Genomic DNA, 18,583 nt, shown 5'->3' with positions numbered 1-18,583 from the left:
ATATGCTTTTGAAGGTGAAAAAGAGGTACTGAAAATACTAAACTGTCTTTCAGGGGGAAAAAAATTAAAAAGAAGCAGCTCCACATATCTTAAAAGGTAAAAATACCAATAGGGACATAGTTATTACTAGTGACCCACAGTTCACAAAATTTGTGCATGGGGGGGGGGGGGTCCCTCAGCCCAGCCTGCAGCCTCTCTGATCAGGGACATCCCTCTCGCAATCTGGGACCACTTGCTCATAAACTTTTACCTGGCTGCCTGCCTGCCTGATCTCGCCCCCAACTGCCCTCTCTGCCTCTCGCCTTCCCTGGTCCCCCCCTGCTCCCCATCATGGCTTTGTCTGGAAAGAATTCAGACGTCTAAAAGATGGTTGACCCAGTCTAATTAGCATATTACACTTTTATTAGCATAGATAGATTAGATAGGATAGGATTGCTTAAATCGGGGAGGGGGTGCCTTTTTAAGCAGGAGAAGATGCTCTCGGCAGACAAAAATACATAATCCCTATATCTGGACTGATAGCCAGCCATATGCACTCTACTACCAAACCAGTAATTAAAAAACTGAACCACTTTCTTACACCTTACACCAAACAGCTATTGTACTTAAAACCCCTCCTCAGCCCTCACCTTAGGGTCTGCCTTCGCAGTTTACCCAGAATAGGTTCTGATTGGCTAGTTTCTATTCCAGTCAGTGTCAAAAGCTCTGTCTCTTAGGCAGCCATTGGCTCCTCACAGTTCACCCAGATTTGTTTCTGATTGGTCAGTTTTTATGCCAGTCAGCGCCTCCAGGCCTAATCAGAGAGGCAGGGCTGAAAAAGTCCCAGAGAAAAAGAGAGGCATGGCTGATGGCCAGGCCTGGAGAAAATGAGAGAGGCTGATCAACGGCTGCCACAAAGGCTATGGATCAGACCCTGCTTCTCTCTCCAGGCCTCTTTCTGGGCCTGATCTGCAGTCCCTCTGCAGTTAGGGCTGGGTTGCCATGCTTACAGCAGAGGCAGTCAGTGTTGGGTCACCATGGCAACCCAGCACTGACTGTGGGACTGACTTCCTGTGGGTTGAACCTTTGGTTGTTATGGAACCTGGGTTTTATATATTAGGATTAGTTCTTTCTATGGTAATTTTAACAAGATAAAAAAGGAGGAGGTCATTTTGGAAAAGCTATTAACTTAAAAATTGTGGTCTGGACCAAAATTTACAGTCTTCTGTAAATTTTGGTCCAGACCATATTTTTTAAGTTACTAAAACGACTCCGTAAATTTAAATTTCTAACTATTCAGTAATTTAAAAAATATGCTTATAACAAAGGTAATTATACTCTTGGAATGGGGCATACTTGAAATTACAACATCTGAGGTTTAAAATTGGCTTTGCACTGGGGAGGTTTAAAGCTTCATTACCACTACACATCCATCTTTCCCTGTGCCACCCAATTGTCATAGTGCTTAAGAGTCTGGAGCCTGGAGTTGGACTGGCTGAGCCTGAATCCTAATGCTATCCTTTACTAGATATAAGATACTTCTGAGACTCAATTTCTTAATCTGCAGGGTGGAATCATAATGGTAATCATAGGATATTCATGAGGGCTTAAAAAAACACTTTCTTATTACTCTGAAATACCATTCAGCTTGTCAAGTACATTTTGCTTTTTTACAATACAGCTTAAAAGTTTCCTGTTCTAGGGTATCTCCAACAAGCTTTCCAAATTTCTCGTGGGCTTTTATGCCATTTCATTCTACCTTTATTTGTGAACTGGGCTTTTATGGCATTTCATTTTATCTTTATTTGTGAACATGGCACTTTCATCATGGCTTTTTAAAAATTTTTACTCTGACGCTACTTGTTGTGAGCTGTTTAAGAATTTTAGCCATGACTTTACCCTTTGGTCCCATATGGTAGGTGCTCAACAAATGTTTATTAAATAAATGAATGGCCACCCAGACATTGGTATGACGTCCTGTTGAGTCTATGGATGTCAGGATAGAGTAAGTTAATTTAGCTAGCATCTTTGGAGGATTAAGAAAAATATCTTATTCTAAAAATATATTAAATCAATATATTATAACAAAAGCTACTCACCATTAATATGCTGTCATGACTGAACATTTTGAACAGGAGTATATTTAAAATATATGAAACTCATGCTAACAAAAAAGTTGTTTGTACAAGGGTTCATTGTGATCTGTCAGGTAGTCATTTGCATTCAGCATTTCAAACCACTTAGTGGAATAGAAGATCATGGATCCAGATAAAAATAGTATAAATTAAGAATTCTAGACAGTGATTAAAATTTTTGGAAGACTAATATTTAAGGATAGACTAAAGCATTATTTAGGCTTTATATTTAACCACAACCACCACTTAACATTATAGCTATTGCTATCCATTCTAATTCCCTATGATAGAGCAACATCTATTTAATCATATCTTAGATCAAATAAATCATTACTTTGTGCTTTCATCTAAATATCAAAATGTCAAGGCTTTACTTTCTACTCTGACCTTTAATGATATATTTTCTAATTAACTTTGACCTTGTATATCATTATCAATTCTTTAGTACTTGGTTTGCAATCCTTAAGTAATTAGCATCTATCCAAATCAGTATTATTTCATAATGTAAAAAAGATTCTCATTTGAATGAAATATTTTTTTAATTTGAATAAAATATTTTAAACTTTAAAAATAATGGAATTTCATTATCTGGAAGTGTTTTTGTTAAAGTGTTGCAAGTATCAGTATATATTTTAATAAAATATTACCAAAAATAAGAACAAAAGAAAAACAGAAAACCTGGGCACCTAACTGACACTCCAGTGCTGCCCTGACTGCTTATTTGCTTGACTAAATGATGACTTTTGTGCCCTCACTTATTCCTCAGATATTATCTTTCGTCCATCTTCCCAAAACACCAAATTCAATATTACTTTCTTCTTTCTTTCTACTTATTGAATTCTTTGTTAATAAAAATATTCCCACCTCACTGTCAAATTCATGAGAAATTTTCAAGGGAGTTCACATTTTCAGTTTAAATTTGTTTGGTTGCATACTGCAGTATTTCTTGCTTATCATCTCATTCCTACCTGTAACTCCTGCTGCTAATACTAGAATCTGTTTTCATTTATACACAATCTGTGCCAGGTACACAGTGAGCACTAAACTAATCTGTGTTGATGATAATAAATGAAAAAATAAAGAATCCAAGTACTCTTCTGCTCTTATAACTTGCTTTCTTCAAAAGAAGAAAGAGCAATGGACACTTAAAACTTTCACTAATGGGGAACAGTTCCCCCAATAAACTTAATTTGTGTTAAAACATTCTTTTTGCAATGGGCCTTCATATTAATGCTGGTGCAGCTCTGGGTGATCTTACAAATGCAAAAAAATCCTAGTTACTTCACTGTTTAATGGATTGTTTCTTAGAAAATAGATATTGAATGATTCTTAGCAGAAGAACCATTTTTGACCTTAGGCAGAGTTAGGTGCCAGGATCATTGAGACTGCACATTTTCCAGTCCTATCACAGAGATTTGGACCTAGAAATCCTTGGATGAGGCTCAGTGATCAATATTTTTAACAAGCAACACACTCATTTAACAAATATGCTTGAATGTCTGTCATTAATATTTACTTTACACATAGCTGTGAACAGATCAAAATCCTTGCTTTTGTGGGTATTAAGATTCAGTGAGAAATTCAGGCATAAGGCTTTGCAGTTTTTATGAGAATAGTCTTTAATATTCCCAAGATTTCTAAAAATTATTGTTTTAATTAGACTCTTCAATATCTCACTCTTTGCTGTGGCATTTTGATAAGAAAATATTTTGGCAAAGCATAACATGTAATTTTGATAATTCAATAACTCAAAGTCTAAATGTTAATCCTAATTTTCTCTCTAATTTTCAATGCCTAGTACCTGAGCTATATCCTTTTTGGTTATAGAATTGGTCCTCTTAGACATTAACCAGATCTCTGATGATATAAAATAGGAGAGGCTTTCAAATCTATTTATGCAAAAACATTGAAAACTCCAGTGTTTTTTTTTAAATTAAGTGATGGACACTGTTATTACTTAGAAAATAACATTCAAATTTGCCTTAATATCAGTATATTAGAGAAATGATTCGTCCCAGTCCTGAACACCTTATTTCCCACCTGCTCCCCAATCCCTCCCCCTTGTACCAAAATAGATTTGCTTTACAAGTTGTGGAATTTTAGTAAGTATCAATACAACATTAGTCATATCAGGCTCAATAGCTGGAAATGGAGGCAGATTCTGACACATAAGTAGCTCACCTCAGGAAAATGCACTTTTTCAGGCATAAAGTGAGATGGTGCTCTCCACAACAGGAAAATAGCCCAAAAGCCAATAAACTATTTAGTTTGTTATAGGCAGATATGCCAGAGTAAAAAAAAGGGTATGCATTCTTTGAAATATCTAATTTAAATACAACCACAGTGTCTGTATTTTCCGTTACAACCACCAGATGCCTTCCTAGGCTGATTGAAAGAAAAAAAAATTGGGAGAAAGTGGGCAAAACAGACTTGAATCTAATTAATATTCCAGGTACAACAAGTGACCCAAACTGCTGCATAGCACCAATACAAAGAAGATAGTGTCATTACTACTGTGCACAGACAGTATTGTGGTTTTCACTGCTACTTCCTTTGCGCCAGGAGCTCAAGTGTGTATTCTGCCTCTTTGTACCAACAACCCTTGAGAGTAACTCTGATGAGGATGTGTTTATTTGGCAGACTCTATTGCATTCCTGTGTCTTAGCTGCAAGCGAACCTGGGAAAGAACTTTCAGTTTCAAAAAAGGACACTGTGTTTGACCCTTATCAAGACTCTTAAAAACAAGTTATTCCTAATCTGTGAGTTCAGCTGATGGGCTAACTGAACAATAAAGGAAAATGACAGCTTCAACTTGTTATTTTTAACTAGGGGCCCAGTGCACGAATTCATGTTCCTTGAAAGGAACTGTGGGCCATGAGGCTACGGTGGGCACAGGGGCAGGTCTCAACCTATCCTCTGCACCTGCCCCCAGTCTCTCCTGCCGTGGTCCAGGTCCCCTGTCTGCCCACAGCCCAGCTCCTGCTCCCACTCTCACGCCACCACTGCTCTCACATTCTGACAGCACTGGCCCAGCTAACACCTGCTAATGGTATGGAGCCATTGGGACTAGCACCAGCTGTGTATGTGAGCGGGGCTGGTGCCTTTAGCAGGTGCCAGCAGTGGTTGCTGCCCCGATTGCCCCTCAGGAGCAGGGGGAGGTGGAGAACTGCTGAGGGGAGATTGGGGCTGGTAGCTGCTGCTCACACCCACTGATGGTGCTGAGCATTTGGGTCCAGCACCAGCAGCAGGTGTAAGTGGTTGCTCCAGTGCCAGCAGCGGTGCGAGCAGGGCTGGTGCTGGCAGCAGGGGCAAGTGCCAATTGGAACTGCAGTGCATGGGAGCAAAGAATTTTCAGTGACCACCAGAGGCTCTCCCCAATGGCAGTGACTGGTCCCCTGCTCCCCTTGGTCTGGTGCCCCCACTCACCTATTTTATCATCTCATTGCTGCAGCTAAAGCCCACCATGATTACCACTCTGCTGATGCCCACCATATTCTTCATGTGCCCCCTGGTGGTCAGCACACATCACAGCAACCGATTGTTCAGGTGTTTGATTGTTCTGCAGTTTGGACTATTTGCATGTTAGCCTTTTATTATATAGGATTTTAAAAAAAACTTTTCACTTTGGAGAAATATGCTATGAGATCTGAGGGAACTTTGCTATAAAAATCTGGGCTCCATGCTCTTAGAAAATGTAGAAAAAAATGAATGTATATTTTTTTTCTTTTAGGGCAAGAAAGAGTTGATTTTTTCCCTCTCTAGTTAATCACATACTGGATGGAGTGATACTGAGTTACACATGTAAAATGTGACCATTGCAATCCAATTCTTCCTGAAACATAAATGCAAATAATTCAGGTGATTCTAAATTTGACAGAAGGGAAAAAAAGATTTTCAGCAGATTATGATCCTGCTTTAGTGTTCTTTCAGGGGTAATTGTTAGTTTTAGGAGAATCCTGGGATGGAAACCATGCCTCCTCAGTCTTTTAGTTTCTTAAGCTGTGATGCAAATTTTTCAATAATTAAAAAAATCATATTATACCTCCTTTAATAATTTAAATTTACCCCTGGCTATAGAGCAAATTAAACTCAGAGACTGATATCTCAAGCACGTAGGTGCATACCAATCGCCTGAGTTAAAGAAAGAAAAACACAGGTTCTGCTTCCAAATGTGTGGGTGAGGACTAAAATTTGCATCTCTAACAAGCTCCCAGGTGATGCCAGCAGCTGGCCCAAAGATCACACTTTGAATGAAAAGGGCTTCATGCTTTCCTTAGCAATGGTTAATGAAAAATCCTGGGCACCTGTTGTCACAGGTGCTTGGAGGACTGTAAGGTTCTGAGCTAGCCATTCATATTTAATTAAATTTGGATAACACTTGGGCTCTTTTGAAGAAAATTGCTTTGAAAAGACTAAGAATAGAAATCTTAATTTCTGTTGGAGTAAGGGTCCGTTTCTGTTCAATTTACACTTACTTTGTATCTTGTGACCATGAAAAGATCATGGCTGGCTTGCTGCTAGTTCTTTTGAACTTGTGTTTATTACCACACAGTAGTAAACTTGAGCAGGTAATTGTTTCTGCCATGGTAAAATTATTTTGTACATTGCTATATTTTAGTCACATGATAACTCAGTAAATCGTGCACCAGAGGAAAATTGAACAGTTATATTACTTTTAGGAGAAAACATTACCCATAATTTTTATTACAGTTAGGCCTAAGGAAAATTTTGAGGTAAATGTAATTGACCCATTTTAATATATGAATTTAAGCCACCCATCTCCCAGAGATATTTTAGAATCTGCAACCTAAAGTCAGAGATAGTGGATTATAATTGATAGAACAAAGGTTGTCTCTCAAAAGTGGGAATCTAAAGTTATGCTTCCCATCACACTTATTTAATGTAACTGAATTGTTACCAAAGTGGAGTTTCAAAACATGATAACCTATTTCTGAATTTATTTCATTTGTGTTCCTAATAATGAACAAAAATCAAAACAATATTTCTTGTCAGATCCATTGTCATGGCTTTCAATTATTATATTATCATTTAACAATAATTTTAAATAATACACTGATTTTTTTGTATATATAACATTCCCTGATTTGTTTAAAGGCCATTAAAGTGATTTAATAATTGCTATTTTATTTGATATACTCAAAATTGGAAAAATATTATGAAAGAAATTATTTGAGTAAAAATAAAAGGTTTGCATTTTAAAAACTGAATTTTGCCAAAACCGGTTTGGCTCAATGGATAGAGCATCGGCTTGGGGACTGAAGGGACCCGGGTTCGATTCCGGTCAAGGGCATGTACCTTGGTTGCGGGCATATCCCCAGTGGGGGGTGTGCAAGAGGCAGCTGATCGATGACTCTCTCTCATTGATGTTTCTAGCTCTCTATCTCTCTGCCTTCCTCTCTGTACAAAAACAATAAAATATATTAAAAAAAGATTGAATTTTGAGAGAAGGAATGATAAACAAGATTTGTAGAGAAGATAATGATTTTGATCAAAAATGGCATGGCTAAAACAAGTTTGAAAATGCAAGAAATGTAAGTTGCATTGGATATTTAGTCATTGCTAAATGTTCTGAGAAGAGCCTCACATACATGGCATCTTTTAAACTTTATATCAATTCTACAGTGGTTATTTCCAGCTTTCATTTGTAGATACGAGAATAAGGCTCAGAGTGGCTATTTCACCTGCTTGATATCATATAGCTTGCTTATAAGTGGCAGCATTGGGATGCAAACAAAAGTTAGCCAGACTCCACAGGTTGTACCTTTTGCAAACCAGTACAACTAAATTTGAAATTTGCTCTGGCATTGTAAGTAGAGAATAACCATTTCTCGAGTGGAGAATCTGTCTCCTAAGTCACAGCTGAAGTAAACAATGAGGTTTGCCTTTGCCAGCACTATGTGTTCTTTACTGAATATGTATTCAGGCTAAATGTACTTCTCATTAGCTTCACTGCTTTGATGTTTGCCCTCTGGTTACTACACATCAGCTTAATTTTTCATCTTTATTATGTCAAATCTGGCAGGGTTAGTGTACCCTGGAAAACATAAAATCTTTAGCTAAAGACGTACCACTAGCCCCAAACAAATAAGTAAACAGTTTTAAAATGAATATGTTCTGAGATCTAATGTATAGCATGGTGCCAAAAGTTAGTAATACTGTCTTATCTACTTAAAATTTGTTAAAAGAGCAGATCCTAAAAGTGTTCTCACCACACACACAAAAGAAAACTATTAGAGGAGACAGGTATTCATTAACTTGATTGCAATAATCATTTCACCACACACACACACACACACACACACACACACACACACACACATTCATCAAATTGTATGCCTTTAATGCATGTAATTTTATTTGTCAATTATACCTCTGTAAGGTTAGAAAATAATAAGTAAATAGCATTTCATTTAACCTTTACCTATTATGTTTATGATCAATTTTTGAAGCATAAAAAAAGTACACTTGATTCCTTTATAAAAGTGGTTCCTATCTTGAAACACTGATTTTTTAAGACCCTATTTCACTAGCTTCATCTTAGTGAAATAACAAAACACAGATGGCCAGTAGAGAATAGCAAGATAAATCTATTTTCAGGAGAATTTTATCACTTTGTATTATATATTATTAAGCATGCTCCTGTTGTCATCGTCTCAATAATGGCTTGAGATATCTTTGAGTCAGTGTACCATATTTTACATAGAATCCCTCTATTCTAGGATATTTAAATTATTCAAAAATTTCCCTATCAAAAATTAAAATAATGCTAGGCAACAAAAGCAAAAACAAACAAGTGGGACTCTGTCAAAATAAAAACTTCTGCACACTAAAAGGAACCATCAACAAAATGAAGAGACAACCTAGTAAATGGGAGCAAATACCTATAAATTGTATACCTGAATAAAGGATAATATGCAAGTTACATGAAAAAATATACACAACTAAATAGCAAAACAAAAAACAATCCAATAAAAAAATTGGGCAGAAGATCTGAGTAGACATTTCCCAGAGAAGACATACAGTTGGCCAACAGATATGTGAAAAATTCAACATCATTAACTGTCAGTAAAATGTAAATCAAAACCACAATTAGATAGCACCTGTCACTTGTTGGAATCCTATTTAATAAAAGAGTAATATGCAAATTGACCATCACTCCAACACACAAGATGGCCGCCCCCATGTGGAAACAAAATGACCTGCAGGGGAGGGCAGTTGTGGGCAATGAGGCCAGCAGTTGAGGGTACTTAGGGGTAACCAGGCCAGCAGAGGAGGGCAGTTGTGAAAGACCAGGCCAGCAAGGGAGGGCAGTTGGAGGGAACCCAGGCCTGCAGAGGGAAACAGGCCCATAGGGGAGGGCAGTTATGGGCAATCAGGTCAGCAGGGAGGGCAGTTAAGGTTGACCAGCTGGCAGAGGAGAGCAGTTGGTGGAAACCAGGTCAGGAGAGGAGGACAGTTGGAGGGGGACAAGGCCTGCAGGGAAGGATAGTGGGGAGGGTGAGAGGACCAGACTGGCAGAGGAAGGAAGTTAAAGGCAATTGGGCCAGCCAGGGAACAGATAGGCATCGATCAGGCTGGCAGGGGAGTGGTTAGGGGGTGATCAGGCTGGTAGAAAGAAGCGGTTAGGGGAAATCAGGCAGAGGCAGGCAAGCAGTTGGGAGCCAGCAGTCCTGGATTATGAGAAGGATGTCCCACTGACCTCAAGGGGTCCCAGATTGTGCAGGCTGGGCTGAGGGACACCCTCCTGTGCACAAATTTAATGTACCAGGCCTCTAGTAGTTATTATAAAAAAAAAGTTAAGAAATAATAAGTGTTAGTGAGAATGTAGAGAAAAAGGAACCCTAGTGCACCGTTGGTAGGAATGTAAATTAGTGCAGCTACTATTAAGAACAGCATGGAGGATAATAAAAAACTTAAAAATAGAATTTCCATATGATGCAGCCACTCCACATATGGGTATTTATCCAAAGGAAACAGAAACATTAACTGTAAAAATCTCCATGTTCACTGCAGCACTATTTATAATACCCAAAATATGGAAACAGCCTAAGTGTCCTTCAGTACATGAATGAGCGAAGAAATAGTGTTATACAAACAATGGAATATTTATTCAACCACAAAAAAGAATGCAATATTGCCATTTGAGGCAACATGGATGATCCTGGTGGCATTAAACTAAGTGAAATACTATAGTCAGAGAAAGACAATACTATATGATCTCACATATATATGGAATCTAAACAAAAAATTCTCATAGATACAGACACCAGATTGGTGGTTGCCAGAAGCAGGGGTGGGGGTTGGGTAAAATAGGAAAAGGGATTCAAAAGAGAAAATAAATCATGGAGATGTAAGGAATAAAAATCAAAATAATGCTAGTTGATTTTTATACAAGCTTTTTACATCTACTATAGAAACATGTACATAGTCTATATACACAGGAATAACAGGCAAATTCCTGGTTAAACATATTTTATGGTTTAAAGGATAACTTAGCATTTTTTTAACTTACATTTTTGGTAACTATATCCTTACAAAATTCTATTTGATGAAAAAGTTCTGTAAGGACACAAAGTGGCAGAAAAGCACACATAGGAAAACAAACAATAACTTGATTCACATTTAACTACCTTCTGGGCACCACCAATTTAACTAAATGAAGTTTCATGTGACATACCAGCTGCACCCAGCATGTTCAGGCTGAGTGATGTTAGAAGTTCGCAAGGTGCCAATGGCAGTTCTGTGCCATTTTAAACTTCTTCCAGACAATTTCCAGGGTAAACACTATGAAATCAGTGTGGAAAATGCTGGAGCCGAGAAACTCTTGCTGTCCTAAACTCAATACTCCTTTCAAGAATGTCCAGGAACCTTTCATACTGAGGCATTTCCTTTACTTCTGAATGAGAAGTTACTTAAATGTAGTGCCAAATGTTGCCTTATTTAATTATTTAAATATTATTTTTTGAAATCAAGGTTTATCTAGGTTGCTAAGAAAAAAAAAATCGTCTACTATGGCAACACATGGGAAAAAGGAAAATAGAAAACATTAGAATGGTACTCAAAAGTTAAAAATCTAAGTAAACATTTCATCTTCCGCTACCATGAAGAATTTCCTTTATCACTTCCTCCTTAATACTGGTCCCTGATATTAAGGGAGCAGTAAAAACAGTACATAATCTAAATAAAGATTATGACATGGAGATTTTAATAAAATTTTAATAAAATTTGATAAGAAGCATAATATTATGGGATTTTTTTAAGTTAAAAAACTGTTTACTGTGCTACTTTTAGTCCATAAATTATTTTAAATATTTTAAATTAGAGAGAAAATGTCCAAGTACATCTATTTTTGTGTTCATTTCAGTGCCTTGTTCACAGAAGGTACTCCATTATTGACTTGAATTACTGATATATAAAAACGTGTTTATCTTTTTCTTCTATTAGATAATATTGTAATTGGCCTTGAATATCAGATATTATAAAATGTTATCATTAGCCTTGAGATGTTTAAATAAGATAATACTTTTATCAACATTCATTCATAAAAATGCTAAAGTGTGATATTACTCTATGCATATACAAACCCAACCAATAAACACTGGTTGGATATTTTCCTCAACTATCTTTTTCTTAAAAGTGTAGTTAGTGAAATTCAAATTATTAAAATTTGAAAAGTGACATTTTACAATGAAAATATTTCTGATATATATCTAAATTATTGCTAAAGTAAAATATTGAAAACCCAGAAAGATATGCACATAAAACTAATTAAATTGTTATTAAATTGAGTACCACCATGTTTTGATTTAACATACAATAGTGCTATTCACTTAATGTTAAGTATAAAGTTTCATCAAATCAAACATTGACAACACCTACCAGTTACTAGAAGTATCTTCCTTTCTTAGAAGACAGACTGATTTTTAACCACATAATATTGTGGGATAACAAAGGCTAAGGCAGAAGACCTCAACTTGGAGCTGATAGAATAATTGATAGAATAATTCTTGATAGAATAATTCAAAGAGCAGAGGTAGAAAACTTTGATCTCCTTCAGTCCAATAAGAGTGCAGGTTTTTAGAATTGCTACTCTGACCTTGGTCATTCCTCCCATCAAAGTGCCTTCATAGCCTCTGAATTAAGAAACCATTTGTGAAGTAGAAGGAAAAAAATAAAGGTAATAAAAGACCATTAAGTTATATCCTCTGGAACTAATGGTAAAGAAAATAATCTCTATTGTCACAGAATGAAAAATGTTTTAATAAATGAATTACAGTCACCCAGCTCTTAAAGCCTGATTTTTAACTTCCACAATTGCCATTACTCGAAGAGGCAGAGAATGTAATAACAACTTTATTGCAATTCAAAGGACTTAAGCAAGTTATTTCGGTAAATAATAATTCTCTCATGATGTTTATCCTTTTCCTTTTCTTATGTTCACTTAGTTTATAATTGAAAAAAATACTACCACAAAGCTTTTTTTTTTTTGTAAAAGAATATAAAGAAGAAATCTATATTTCTTCAAAGAACCAATTTGTAAAATTAACATAATTTTTCCTGATTCAAAAAAATACAGATATTTTTCTCCATTCTCTTTTATTTATAAAACTAATGAAAATAAATTGAGAATTAGTTTATTCTTGACATTATTTTAAAATTATGATTAATTAAAAATCTTGCTATAAACTTTTACCTGTAAAAATTCACCACATCTATTCAAATTTTGTGCCAGGCACTATGGAGAACAAATAAATATGACACTAATGGTAAGAAATAGCATCATGTAAGATATTTACTGAAATGATATTCATCCAAAGTTAGAAAAGTCATACAAAGTTTTCAAGGATTATTAAGTAATCATGACTATCTAAAAGGTTTTTGCATATAATAAACACTATGAATTCTTGCTTTATTTAATTGAAGAAAATTTTGATAAGCAAGATCACTTATTTTCTATTCTTCCTTTACTCAAATGCTGATTTACATCTGTAACTTAGCATTTGTCCTGACTAGACAAATTCTATGACAACAACCTCATTTTAAAAATTTAGAATGGTGGCTGTAAAATAGTTGAAGAGAATGAAAAGTTACAAACTTCTGATAAAATAAGTCATGAGGATGAAATGTACATCATGGAGAATATAGTTAATAATCTCTACCTATTGAAAGAGTAACATGCTAATTGACCATACATTTGTGATGCCCACCAGCCAATCAGGAGTGAATATGCAAATTAACCCAACAACACAGGCATTCCATACCACCCCAGCCATTTGGGGCCTCTGGGCAGCATGGGAAGGCAGAAAGGGTGCTTTGGCCAGAGCAAAGGCAGTACTGGCAGCTAGAGAAATGAAGGCCCATTCGTGCATGCATCTTCATTTGTGCATCAGGCCACTAGTATTATAATACATTTATATGGTGACAATGGTAACTAAACTTAGTGTGTTGATAATTTTGTAATGTATGTATATATTGAATCACTATGATATATACCTGAAACTAAGATATTATATTTCAATAAAAATTTAAAATAATAATATTTAGTATATTTCTATAAATTTCACTAGAATATGTTTCTACAAACAAATGTTTCTACAAACATTTGGCATCAGCTCAAATTTAGGCTATTTCATCTGCCAACTGCCCCCTAGAGTAACTTACCAATATTCATGTTCTCATCCATAAAATGAGAATTATTCCCAAGGGATTGAGAGTTAAATAATACAATAGTAGTGAAAATGTTTTTGCATAAGAAAATGATATACATTTTAGCTAAACTCAATGTAATTGTATAACATATTTTATACTATGTGCAATTATTCTTTAAACATTCATTATGCTGTATCCTAAAATATTACAGTGGTGCCTCACACAACGAACTTAATTCGTTCCAGGAGCAAGTTTGTTAAGCGAAAAGTTCGTTATGTGAAACGTGTTTCCCCATAACAATACATGTTAAAAAAAATAATTCGTTCTGTAGCATAAAATATGCTAAGATGACATAAAAAAAGATAAATTTTTTGTTATTATTTTTATTTAGATATATCTAAAAACATAATTTTAAAAAAAAACACACATTTTTTTAATTTTAAGACAGACTAAGTAGAGTCTATCGAATCTTGCACATCTTCATCCATTTTCTGCTTTTTGGCCGATGGTTTCATGAAAAACCTGTCCAAAGTCGTTTGTTTTTCTCTTTTCTCTAACATCTGCCGGAAATAACGGACAAGAGTATCGGAGTAAAGATCGTTGATCCTGTTTGCTTCAGCTGAATCCGGATAGTGGGCATTGGTAAACTCCTGAACTGCTTTCCATTTGACCAGGATGTTCTTGATGTCAGCAGTTGGGATTGGTTGATTGTTTGATTGTTGCTCCTCGTTATCAGATGACGCTTCCCTTTGAGCATTGTCCTGTTGCTGGACCAGAAGTGCTTGGAGCTCTTCAGTTGTCAGCTCTTCTTCGTGTTCCTCAATAAGCTCCTCTACATCCTCTTCCTCTACCTCTAATTCCAACCTTTGGGCCACTGTGATGATGTCCTTCACCACTTCTGTGTCATCAACTACTGCTTCTTCCTGGGTCCACGAAGGCACAAGCATCTTCCAAGCAGAAATGAGGGTCCTTTGTGACACTTCTTCCCAGGCCTTCTGTATAAGTCGTATTGCCATAAGGACATCAAATTCTCCTTCCAAAACTTTCGGACAGTCATATTGTCTCCACCAAACTCGCATTCTTCAAACACCTTATTAAAGAGGGCTCTAGTGTAGAGTTTTTTAAAGTTCGCAATAACTTGCTGATCCATTGGCTGAAGAATGGATGTGGTGTTTGGTGGCAAATACTGCACCTTGATAAAAGGATAATTTTCCTGCAATATTTCCTCTAGGTCTTTTGGGTGAGAAGGGGCATTGTCAAGTATCAGAAGGGCTTTGAGCGGCAGTTCTTTTTCCAGCAAGAATTTCTTCATGGCAGGAGCAAAGGTTTCCAGAATCCATTCGTTGAAGATAACTTGGGTCACCCAGGCTTTTTGATTGGACTTCCAATGGACGGGCAGTTTGGACTTAATAACGTTATTTTTCTTGAAAATTCTTGGATTTTCAGAGTGATAAACCAATAGAGGTTTGATCTTGAGGTCTCTGCTGGCATTAGACGAAAACATAAGGGTAAGTCTGTCTTTCATGGCTTTGTGTCCTGGCAATTTCTTCTCCTCTTTTGTAATGAAGATTCTGCTCGGCATTCTTTTCCAGAAAAGACCCGTTTCATCGGCATTGAACACTTGTTGTGGGCAGTATCCTTCATCCTTAATACATTTTTGAAAGTTAATACTAGAGAACTTTTCTGCTTCTTTCTTGTCAGCACTGCCAGCCTCACCATGCATAGTAACGCTGTGGATTCCACACCTTTTCTTAAATCTAAAAAACCACCCCCTGCTGGCTTTGAATTCTTCTTCATTATCTTGATTGCTGCTACTTCCAGGGACATTTTTCTTTAGATCGTCATAAATTCTCTTGGCTTTGTGACAGATAATATCTTGGGTTGTTACGTCACCTTTCACCTGCCTGTCCTTAATCCAAATCGCTAATAGCCTCTCCATTTCCTCGTGGATTGAAGACCTATGTTTTTCATGAAATAGTTTTGATACTCCTTTGGCTACTTTGGCTGATTTGATTGCATCCTTATTTGTCAAAATGGTGAAAATGGTGGTCTTGCTGAGGCCAAACTCTTTGACGAGGTCACACTGTTTTACCCCACATTCACTCCTTCTAATTATTTCCTGTTTCATTTCAACAGAAATCACCTTCCTGCTTTTTTTAGAAACCATGATATAAAAAAAAATATTGAGTCTAACTTAAAAGGACGACTGCCGTGATACGTGCATGATTTAATGCGTAATGAAGAACGATTGCCGCGATACGTGCTTAAGTTAAGCGCAGTGACTAACGACTGCCTGCAGTGCCTGCGCGGAAGGATGCAATACATCGGCAGCGATCGTGGAAGCTCAGGCGAAGCAGTCGTGGAAGCTCGGGCAAAGCGGTCGTGGAAGCTCGGGCGACTTCGTTGTGTGAAACGAAGTTCGTTGTATGAATCATGAAATGAAGTTCGTTGTGTGCAGCGTTCGCTGTGCGAGGCGTTCTTTATGCAAGGCACCACTGTACATCTTTTTCAAACTAATAAAATACCCAGGAAATTAACTTCATAAATGACGGTGTACGTACATCAACCATTTCACTGCTCATTGCTTCATTGTTTGACAAAACAAATGTTTTAGAAAATGATTTAAATTGAATAGTCTGTATGGCCATGAATTCCTCTTTTAGAGGATCTATTTTGTTTAGGAGTTAATTTCTTTCTAGAACAAAGTGAAAGGACCATGACTATGGTGTTGTGCACAAAGTTTGAAATCCATACAAAGAAGGAAAAAAAGTAACAGTTGTTTAACACTTATATTGCCAGTTATTTAATATTTAAAACACTGTTCTAAACACTTCACAAGGATTATTCAATTGAGTCTCTAGTCAATTCCCAAGAAAATTATTATTATCACCATATTAATGATGAGGAAACTGAGGCTGAGAGAAGATAAATAGTATGGCCAAAATGCACATTTAGTAAGTGGTAGACAAGAATAATAAGAAGAATCTATATAGTTTCTAGTTTATTATTTAATATTTTAGAGTTCCTCAAATATCAGATTTTATCATTTTCTTGAAAAAAATCATTTTAAACAAGAAAATCCTACTTTTAAGATAAACATAATTTTAATAATTTTTGTATTGAATGTAACCAAAATTAACTGAGTTTCAGGGATTTTTTCATTTCCATAATGCATATGGTTCTTAGGTCATAAATATACTGAAATACCTATTAAAATAAGAACTTGTTTAATAAGATTATTAAAATATTGTTATTATGGCTAATTAAGTCAAATGTCATAAATGGTAATCACTAGCACATCATCCTACAAAGCACTCTAGAACACTACTCATTTAACTCTAAATTCTGTGAACAACATATTACTTTTTCTAGGCTTAATTTTGTACTTAGAATAAAATTTAAATTAAAGATCTTACTATGACCTACAAGGCCCCATATGATCTGTCCCCTAAACAACCCTCAGGCCTCATTTCCTTTCTCTCTCCCTCTACAGCTTACTGTCCTCAAATACACAAAGCAGCTTCCCACACAGAGTCTATGTGCTGCTCCTACCTCTGCATGGAGCAAGTTTACCCTAGATATTCATAGGCTTCCTCTCTCAATTCATAGTGGCTGGCTCCAAGTTAACTATTGTATCTGTAATACTACTTCTCTTCTCTTCTCTTCTCTTCTCTTCTCTTCTCTTCTCTTCTCTTCTCTTCTCTTCTCTTCTCTTCTCTTCTCTTCTCTTCTCTCCTCTCTCTCTCTCTCTCTCTCTCTCTCTCTCTCTCTCTCTCTCCCTCTCTCTCTCTCTCCCCCCCCCTTCTCTTTCTTCTCTCCCCCCCATCCTCTCTCCCTCTCTCCCTCCCTCCCTCTGTGTTTGTTTATTAACTTAATCATATTTTCATTGTAAGATACAGTTATTTCTCTGTTGTCCCAGGAGATTGTTATCCTCACTAGGGCATGAGCTTTATCATTTTTTTGTTGTTGTTCATTGCTGCTTTCCCATGGCCTAGAACATTGTCTTCATATGAAATATTTGCTGCAGATATAAAATAATATGCACTTACATATATAATAGTAAGACTTCTAATAGTGCTGATAAAGGAATCCTGGTGCTCAAAATACATATTGATTGATGCACTGGCATAAGAAAATGGGAGGCTGGCCTTCTGTGCCCTGAAGCCATTGAAGAGACAATTACTCTAGTCTCTTCAAAGCCTAAATGTAGCTAAAGTCCTAGGAATAAATTTGGGTGCCCCAAACAAACTAAACCAAGTAAAGATTTTTAACAATAATTCTACTTGCAAGTATCAATATTTTGGGAAAAGAAAATCTTCCTTCTAGATTTAGGAGAATTTTATGGTCTTACAAAATTGACCTTTGAAACAAGCTAAACTTTATAACACACAATCAGCAAAAAACTATATATATTTTTTAACTTCCCACATTTGGTTTCAAATAGATTACAGTGAATCTCTATTTCTTGCTTCCAGATAATATCACTTTCAGATCCATATCTTTCTTATAATTTTATTTCATTGAATCATGATATTAAAACCAATATATTAGATATTATATATTGGAACTATTAGATAAGATATTATATATGTTAGAACATTAGATTAGATCATGATATTAGAACCATTACATCTTCAGGTATTAAAAAGACAAGTCCAGTGTAAATCATAACTTCAATATTTTAGCTTATTCAAAAATTCCCACAACCCCTTTCTTCTAGTCAGCTCTTGCTTATTCCTCAGATATCAACTTAATCTTCTCTGAGGCAGAAGGACTACCTTTATATTTCTGATCAGATT

Source organism: Pipistrellus kuhlii, unplaced genomic scaffold, assembly GCF_014108245.1.
Source record: "Pipistrellus kuhlii isolate mPipKuh1 unplaced genomic scaffold, mPipKuh1.p scaffold_m20_p_3, whole genome shotgun sequence".
Lineage (NCBI taxonomy): Eukaryota > Metazoa > Chordata > Mammalia > Chiroptera > Vespertilionidae > Pipistrellus > Pipistrellus kuhlii.
This window is presented reverse-complemented; position numbering follows the sequence as displayed.